The sequence below is a fragment of the Mesocricetus auratus genome, unplaced genomic scaffold, assembly GCF_017639785.1.
Source record: "Mesocricetus auratus isolate SY011 unplaced genomic scaffold, BCM_Maur_2.0 Super-Scaffold_100019, whole genome shotgun sequence".
NCBI classification, from domain to species: Eukaryota; Metazoa; Chordata; class Mammalia; order Rodentia; family Cricetidae; genus Mesocricetus; species Mesocricetus auratus.
The window spans coordinates 14,396,043-14,405,507 of record NW_024429200.1 but is presented as its reverse complement, the minus strand read 5'-3'; the positions used below and the strand labels follow the sequence as shown (position 1 = coordinate 14,405,507).

Sequence of the window (9,465 nt, the reverse complement as noted above, 5' to 3'; positions counted from 1 at the left end):
AGATTACTAAGTGTCCAGAAATTTCTCTCATTTTCTTGGATGTGCTTTCATCAGGTCACCTCCATCACAAGGCTCAGGGAGTCAAAGATAGAGGACAGGGAGTACATCTCTGCTCTGTGATGAACATTGCTGAACTCCATGCATATGGTCTATGGGCTTAATAAAGACTTCTAAACAAATAAGTGTGTGTGTGTGTGTGTGTGTGTGTGTGTGTATGTGTGTGTTTGCATGTATGCCTAAGAGTATGTTTTCAAGCATATGACCTCAGCTATTCATAGAGATTTGAAGACAAATCTTAAGAGTTGGTTCTCATATTCCACCTTGTTTTGAAGCTGAGTCTCTCTCTATAAGACGCTGCCATAGATTCTGATAATTCTAAATCCTATTCCACCACAGTAGCACTGGAATTACAGACATATACTACCATTTCACTTTAACCTGAGTTCTGGGATTTCAACTCAGTTCATCAAGATTGGAAAACAACCACTTTATTCTATTGAGATGTCTCCCCTGACCCATCAATGATATTTTTTAATATCATTGATAATTACACTGAGTTTAAGTGAAGGGGTGTACCTGTTTATAGGAAAACATTGAAGTATTTAGGGGTACCATATCTGCAACATACTGTCAAAAATTTTTGTTTACAAGGTTAAAGATATGCAACAGAGAAAGGAGCATGAAAACAGAAAGATACTATGAAAGGCTAGCATTTTATGCAACATCGGTTTTATGAAATGTTAATATTTGGAAATCTTCCTAATCCTACAGCTTTCTACAGCCTTATACATCAAAATACTGAAACATCAATCTCAAATGCAGACATTGAAATGGTATAAGGATGCTTCATAGACACTTAAAGAAAGTAAGGAATACAACAGGCAAGGGAGAAACATTTCACTGTGGTGAAAGCCAGTAGGAAGCCCAAATGAACAATTGATTATTCTAAATTCAGTTGCTTAAATGTATGAAGTTTTGTGAAACTTATAAATATAGTCTGAACATTGTTTAGTGCTAGTAGTCTTTTATACACAACAATTGTTACTGAAAATCTACTCATTTGAACTTAGAAAACAAAAATTGTATTGTGATACCTACTCTATAGTGAAAACAAAACAAAAACCTCTCCCATGGTTCAGGGATTCTCTTGGAACAGAGGAAGGAAATATTACAAAAAAACAGAGTTTAGGGTAGACTGATATGAAACAGTGTCTTCTGCATACTTCAATGTCATTTAACTTCCAGACACATAGTGGCTGTGATTGCCTAGAGAAGATCTATAGAGATCAAGCCAGCAAAATTTCCAACATAAGCTGGGGAGGAGATTATGAAATCCCATTCCTAGCTAAGGAGATTTGGAAGTTGAAAGCCACTGGGTAGGGAGAATCAATTTTATTCGAGGGAGAATCCCTTTAAGGATGACTGTGGCTTTAATGCATGTCACTATACATATGCATTTTATAGAAGAACAGCACTAATTTGTCTCAGTGGACTATGAAAACAGGGCATGAACTTTGGAAGCGAATGTTGTCCGGAACATTTGGAAGAAGTTAGAGGGGAAATGAAAGAGTAATATGACCATAATATGGTATATACACCTCTGAATTATAAGAGTGAAAAAAACACTGGAAAAAAAGATTTTGTAATTAGATTAGATTACATGGAGATACATTTGGCAGATCAGCCAACATGCATGTGCCTGTATGCATGAACACACACACACACACATACACACACACACACACACACACACACACAGAGTGACAGAGAGAGAGAGAGAGAGAGTGAGAGAGAGAGAGTTTCCCGAGAGTGTACAGCACTTACTTTCTAGAGAAAATGCATTCCCATGGAAAACTGTCCTTTTTCCTATATTTGGCCAGTGAGGAAGCAATGTGTATCAATGTCTTTTTACTGGCAGGATGAGAGGGAATACAAATAGAACTGAGGATTCTCAATTTCCTCCATACATCCATGTATCTTATCTGTGTGACATTTTGGAACCCTTCAGGAGGAACTTTGAATGTGAGAGTAGAGCTGATGATTGAAGGGTCAAAGTACAATGATGGGGACAGAAATAAAGGAGAGATACACAGGGTAAGATGATAAGGGGCTCAGGGAGACTCATGGCTCTTATGTCTAGCAGTTAACTGAATAGAAATGAAATCAGTCTACAGATTCATTGGCCTGGGGTCAGAGAGAAATTCCCTTAGACCACAGGATAAAAAAGCTTGAAAGAATTACAAGACCAATCTGAAGGTAAAGATTTTCACAACTGCTCCAGTAAACACACACACACACACACACACACACACACACACACACACACACACACGAAAATAGGTGATTAAGCTATCCAAAGTAAACTATTGCCTGTCCTCTTCTGATAAGCCTTGATATATTAGTATTATTACTTTCGTTTAGTTATTTTCTCTAATATTTTAAAATTCTTGTTGATAAAACCTATGTTCTTATTCTTCTGATTTAAGGTATTTATTTCTCTCTACATAAAAGCAAATGGATGATAAATGCAAGAGATAAAATATGACTGAATTGAATTAGGGTAAGAAATTCATCAGTAAACTATTTTTCTTAGAAACAATATGTGTAAATTTTGGTCTTAATGAGAAAGATAATTTATATAGTACACTTCTAAATGAAGTTTATTTATTCGTGTAAAAATAATATTGGAATGTTCAGAGTGACTTCACTGATCAAATATGCCTGATGATAGATAAATCATAGTTATTGGGTACTTCTGAGGAAGCTGGAGAGGGCTAGATGACAATTGGTATTCTAGCCATCCAACTACTCAGCCACACCATCTAATGTAGGCATTTTTCATTAATGTTCTTGTATATGTCATCAGAAATGAACAGGATAACGTATTTGAAAATTCTAGTACAGCTACTTCCTTAATCTTTAATGTAATATTGACTTGAAAGAGATCTCTAGATCAGATGCATTAAGTGAAGTTTCATAGCCTAGTAGACTATAGCAAAACTAAGAGAAAAAAAAAGCCTGGGCTATAGGCAGGGAGGGATACAGTAGAAGAGCAATGAAAAAGGTATTTTAATACAGAGAGCCACTATGGTCTTAGGGAGAAGTCTGCTGCTATGGTAACTCCCATGTATACACAAGGAAGACCCCAGCTATGACCCCTGACAATAGCAGAGAGGATGCCTGAATTGACCTACCTCTGTAATAAAATTGATGAATACTCCAACTTCTATAGAGCATTTATCCAGTAATTGATAGAACCAGAAGCAATGATCCACAACCAAGAACCTGCCAAGCTCTGGGAATCCACTTGAACAGAGGAAGGAGGGAATATTTGAGCAAGGGAGGTCAAGATCATAATGGATAAATCTGCAGAGACAGCTGAACCAAGCTCGTGGAAACTCATGAACTCTAGACTTACAACTTTGAAGACTCCAGGGGAATGAAGTAGACTCTGTGTATGTGGGAGATAGTTGTGAACCCTGGACTAGCTGAGGGGCCCCTGGCAGTAACATTCTGATACAAACCTGGTAAATGAGCTAGCTTGCTGGAGACCGTTCCCTATGGTGGGATGCCATGCTCAGTCTTAATGCATGGGAAAAGGGCCTGCCCCAACATATTATGCCAGACTTTTTTAACTCTTCATGGGAGCCCTCAACCTTGAGGAGCAGTGGACTGATGGTGTGATATGAAGGAGGTGAGGGGGTGGGAGAGAGAACTGTTGTTGGAATGCAAAATGAAATAAAACAATTAAAAAGAAAAATTAAAAAGAAAGCCTTGGTTATAGATCCTTGGGCAAATGACTGCAACTCTACATGGCTCATTTTCCTTGACTTTAAAATGGAGATCATAATAGTCCCCAATTTATAAAGTTGTTAAAAGAATTAAATGAGTTAATGTATGAAAACATTTAGCTCAATGCCTGGAACATAGTAAATGTTCAATAAACATTATCATTCAATAGTCAGTTGGAAGAACGTGAGGATTAAAGATCATGCTCATGCCTGTTTAATGGGAAGGAACAAATAGCTATTGAAAAGTCAATATATTAGGCTTTACCCCTCCCTCTTCTATATTCAGGATTCACTAACTCTTTAATTCAGATTTTAAAAAAAGGATAACTATAAAGGTCCAGGAAGTACCACAGAGAATAGCAAGACCAATGAGAAACAGAGCCCAGGTTTCTCATGCAGCAAAGCATGTCCACTTTCTGTATCACACATTCTAATGTGTGTCAGCTGAGCTTGGGACAGAGATTCAAATTACTGTGAGTAGGGGAATTTTTAAGTACCAGGTTTCTTGACTATGAGTTTCAAAATCATAAATTTAGATTTTTGCTTTTCTTCAAGGCAAACCTTTTCAAACATTTTTGTGGGCATAGCTATACAGGTGAGTGTGTGTGTGTGTGTGTGTGTGTGTGTGTTGTCATCTACATACATGTGGAGAAAAATTTGCAGGAATAAGTTCTATGCCAAACCATGTGGGTCCCAGAGAGTACACTCCAGTCATCAATTTTAACCTTGAATATTTTTGCCTGTTCAACCCTTTTGTAATCTCAAATCAATCAAGATTTAATACTATCCAAAGAAGAAATATCAGAGGATTTTCATCCTGTCCTTTCCCCACAGCAAGAAAGATGAGGTAGGAACTAAAATTCAGCCTCATTTCTCATCAGGTGAGGTAGAAAACAAATCTGCACAAGGAGTTTCTAGACTGTCATGGGTTCTGAAATGCAGGGGAAACAACTATATGCACAGTACTCCATAACAAATTCCCTCATTGAAAATTATTCATGAAGTCTTTGAACTCCCTGAAGTCTCAGGAAGCATGATATCCAGCAAGGTTACTCAAACTTGCCTTTCTGAAAATCTCAGGCTCACCTGAGAGATCCACACAATAGAATGGATCTCTAAGACTGACATGTGGTTCCTCCCCCATCCCACAATTCATCTACAAGGGATGAGTACCTTTGATAGCTCAGTTGAATGAGCAAAGAATGAAATAGTCAAGACTTTTGGGATTTAATGGACACATACTCAAGATGTGCATCTATGCATGCAGAAGGAAAGCAAAAAATAAATAACTCCACGGTCATTCTTTTTTTTAAATTTAAATTTAGATTAGAAACAAGGTTGCTTCACAAGTCAGTTCCAGGTTCCTCTTCGTTTCCATCCCCTCCCCCCCCCCGTGCCTTCCCCTAACCCCCCCCAAAATGCCCTCATTTCCCCAGGGAGGGTGAGGCCCTCCTTGGGGGTGTCCATAGTCTGCATTTCATCCAGGGCAGGGCCTAGACCCTTCCCCAAGAGTTCAGGGTGAGAGTGCATCTCACATGGTTGGATGGGAGTCCAAAGTCCATGTGTATACTCGGGATAAATGCTGATCTACTGCCCAAGGCTCAATAGATTCCCTAGGCCTCCTCACTGACACCCAGATTCAGGGGGTCTTCATCAGTCCCATGCTGGATTCCCAGGCTGATGCCTGGGATTCAAGAGTTAACCCTTGTCAGATCAGCTGTTTCTGGGGGTTAAACCAGCCCAGTCTTAATCCCTTTGGTCATCAGTCCTCCCTCTCTGTTACTGGCTTTCTTGAGTTCAGCTCAGTGCTTAGCCATGGGAGTCTGCCTCTTCTTCCATCAGCCACTGAATGAAGGTTCTGTTTCCCAGACTCTCAGGCCATGGGATTGTAGGCTGGCACTCCCCAGATCTATGTCTAAAATCCATATATGAGAGAATACATGCCATGATTCTCTTTTTGTGACTGGATTACCTCACTCAGGATGGTTTCTTCTAGTGTCATCCATTTGCCTGCGAATCTGAGGATTCCATTGTTTTTCTCTGCTGAATAGTACTCCATTGTGTAAATGTACCACATTTTCTCTATCCACTCTTCAGTTGAGGGGCATGCAGGTTGCTTCCATGGTCATTTTTAAGTTCACAGTAGTAATCATTCTGGACTCTTCTGAAAACAACAAATTCTAGTGGAATTCTGAAAAAAATTATTTCACAACATTGTTGAGGCTTCAATAACAAATTATATCCCAAATAAAAGCTTAAGATATAGTTTCCATTAAATATTTTCAGCCATGGAGTCATTTAAAATATACAAGTAGATTTATTGCTAAATTTCATTTTTATTTATGGTACAGGATATACAGAGACTTTGTCATTTCATACCAGCTTATGCAGAGATCACCTGGATCCAGGGGAAATGGTAAACAAGATAAAATGAAAATTTGTAACTGAAATATGTCTTCTATCATTTATATAAATAATGACAGCAAAATCAGAAAACATTTCGTGGTCTTTTTTCCCAAACTCCACTGCTAATTGTAATTGCTTTACTTGCTTTATACTGAGGAACACTATGCATTGTCTTTAACAGATTATGGAAACACAGCAATATTTACATATGATAGTCAATAATAACAAAGTGATATGACAAGATAAACTCTAAATCAAACAAAACATGACACATTTTTAATCTTCTGTATTCTACAAAGCAACATGGTTTATCAGATAATTCACTGACTTCACTACAGAACTTGTCTCTTTCACTTCTCTTGGGAGTCATGCCAGATACAACCAATACCTCTGGGAAAATCCTACCAAGAAAAGGAGAAACAAACCAAGTGAATAGATTCTGTGATTTTGTGATTGTGAACAAATAAAAGGTACTGCCCAAATCCCTTCTGACCAAACAAATGTTTACTAAATCAGCACTTAAAGCATGTTCCTTGTTTGGGAGTGGAGAACCACACAGTGTGAGGAAAAGTGCTCTAGGTGCTCTCCAGATACTTGTTTATGGAGTATTTAGTTCATCTTGGCACACTCAGCTTGATTGAGTTGCTTGTGGCATGTGTCTGGGCTGGGATCCAAGGCGCTACCTTGGGATGTTCCCTCTAGAATGCAACAAGTAAGACAAATACAAACACAGAGATGGGAACTGAAGCATGCATCTTGGGAGAGAATGTAGAGTACAAAACGATTCCTATGATTCAAACTGACTTAAAGATGGGAAATGGAAGGTCACTGCGCAGTGCTCCCTGCTGCTGTGTGTGACTACAAGCATACTCAAAAGAGAGCCCCTCAAGTGCTCAAAGAGTGGGGGTACAGTAGCCAGTCCAAAGTGGTGGTCAAAGCCCCAGATCAAGACATCCTCACTGAATTACTGAACCATACAAAAATGTTGGGACTGACTGAAAATTTAATCCAAGATGCTGGACATACTCAGATTGAATCAGGTTCTCTGGGAAGTGGCCCCGGACCAGTATAATTAATTGATGAAGTTAATGGTCACCTCACATTTTACTAGATGGGGTTTTGTGTGATGGTGACTCTGTCTGATGAGCATGAATCCTGTCAGTAACAATAAGGGCTTAATTCTCATCCCACTTTTAAAATAGAAAGAGTTTACTGAATCATCCAGGATACTTAGAATTAGTAGATGATGCATATTTTGATTGTAGAAATTCTGCAAGAGGCATCTTGTTGATAAGAAAACTAAAGAAAATTTTGTTTTAGTTATGTCTTCTTCAAAACCACTATTAAGGCTTCTGTCTTCAGCTGTGTCATCTCAAGCACACCAGGTGCTACCCTGCTCTGCCACTGTGCCTGTGCCTCAGAATGTCCTGCCTAAAAAGGAGTGTGAATCTTGTGCAGAAAGGAACTGTCAACTCACCATGGTCGGCCTCATACTGTGAAATCACACACATCCACCTTTTTGTCTTAGCTTCCATTTATGTCCAAAGTTCTACAAGCATTTCCTTTCAGGTTTTGAGTAAGCTAGGTCATGAATCCATAGGATTCCTCTTTCTCCCTCCCTTACTTTCTCTCTTTCTTCCCTTTTTATACATTAACTCTGATTATTATAAGAGCAGCAATAGAGGGATTTAAACGAATTTGTAAATGTACATTGTGGCAGTGTGAGCAGATACTCATGAGCTCTTGGGAACATAATCACCTTGTATAATTAAATTTTATTTCTACTGGATTCCAGACCCACCCCCAGCTTTCTTAGTTCTATTTCTGAGTCTGTCTATTCTATGTGCCTCATATTAGTGGAGTCCTATATCACTGGCCTTTTTGAAAGTCTCTGGTGAATTTCATTTACCCATCAATATTTGTTCATGTGGCCCATAAGTTGTAAGGATTCCTCCCTTCAAAAAGTGGAATAACAGTTAACTCTATGAATATAAAACATTTTCCATCAATGAGCATTTAATTTAATATGAAGTTTCAACTGTCATGAATTATGCTAACGTGAGCATAGAGTTAATATGATTCTGAGTTGCTGACTTCGGTGCTGTTGGAAAAATACCCAAAATATGACTGCTGGGTATAATGTTAATAATATGGGGGAACACCATATTATTTCCAATACCAGATTATATAAATTTCTTTCCAAGTTTCCTATCTTTTTTTCTTTCTTGTTTACAATGTTAGATACTGTGCATATTTTTCTCATGGGAAAACTATCAATTTCAAGTTTCCCTGGTACATAAATCAGTAGAGAGGAAAGTGAATTGTGTCTCAGCTCACATTTATTTATATATTATAAAATAGTAGGTTGTACAGCACTCCGTTATTCTCTGGGGTGGCCCAGGTATAATGTAAGAATTAATATTTGGGGATCATTTTATTTGTAGGTAGATACTTTCATTTTAAGAATCTTGTTTTCTTTACACTCAGAAAGAAAATTCAAGAACTTCCAGTAAGGCAGTGGACTTGTTCAATATTTCTCTAAGAAAAAATACTCTATATGCTATATTAGTTTCAAGAAATATGAAACTGTCTGAATTACCTGAATTTGTATGAGAGATTTCATAAGAACTTGCTAAGTCTAAACATAATAAAATAAGCCACACCTTAATGTTTGATTGGCAGTACTAGCTTATTTGTGTTTAATTTTGATGTTTCAAAATTAAAAATATATCTATTTTATGTGTGATAATGCTAATATATGATAACCTTTAATGAAATAACCGTGAACATACAACCCCATTCTCATAGTAAAAACTGTTGATTTTTACATTAATACCTTAAGATTCAGAGTTGATCTTGAATAGGCTTTGTAAAACCTAAAATTAGATGGAAAGATTTGCAGGTGCTTTTAGACAATGAACCTTACTATTCTTTTCACCTGCTGCCCTTGCTTATGAAACAGGGGCAGCACTCTGGGGGAAGCTACTCTGAGGAGTTTCCCCCTCCAACTTTGCTCTGCCTCTGTCCTTGCCATCATGGTGACACTTTCCCTGGATACCCACAAGTATTTCTTGAACTTTCGTTCAATCCGTTTTCCATCCTGACATCCTGCTCTGACCTTCTCCAAGAACATGTCTCATCACCTTCTATCTTTCCTTTTTTCTCATTCCCTCTGTTTCAAAACACATCTGGCTTGTCCCAATCCTTGAAAACCTACATAGTAAATTCTTAATACCTAACTAAAGATTTATAACCCTATAGAGATGTG

General features: G+C 37.9%; 1 pseudogene; it reads left to right on the top strand.

Moving 5' to 3' along the window:
* The first annotated feature begins 1,971 nt into the window (after positions 1-1,971).
* LOC101844936 lies at positions 1,972-7,308 on the top strand (annotated as a pseudogene).
* Positions 7,309-9,465: the final 2,157 nt, after the last annotated feature.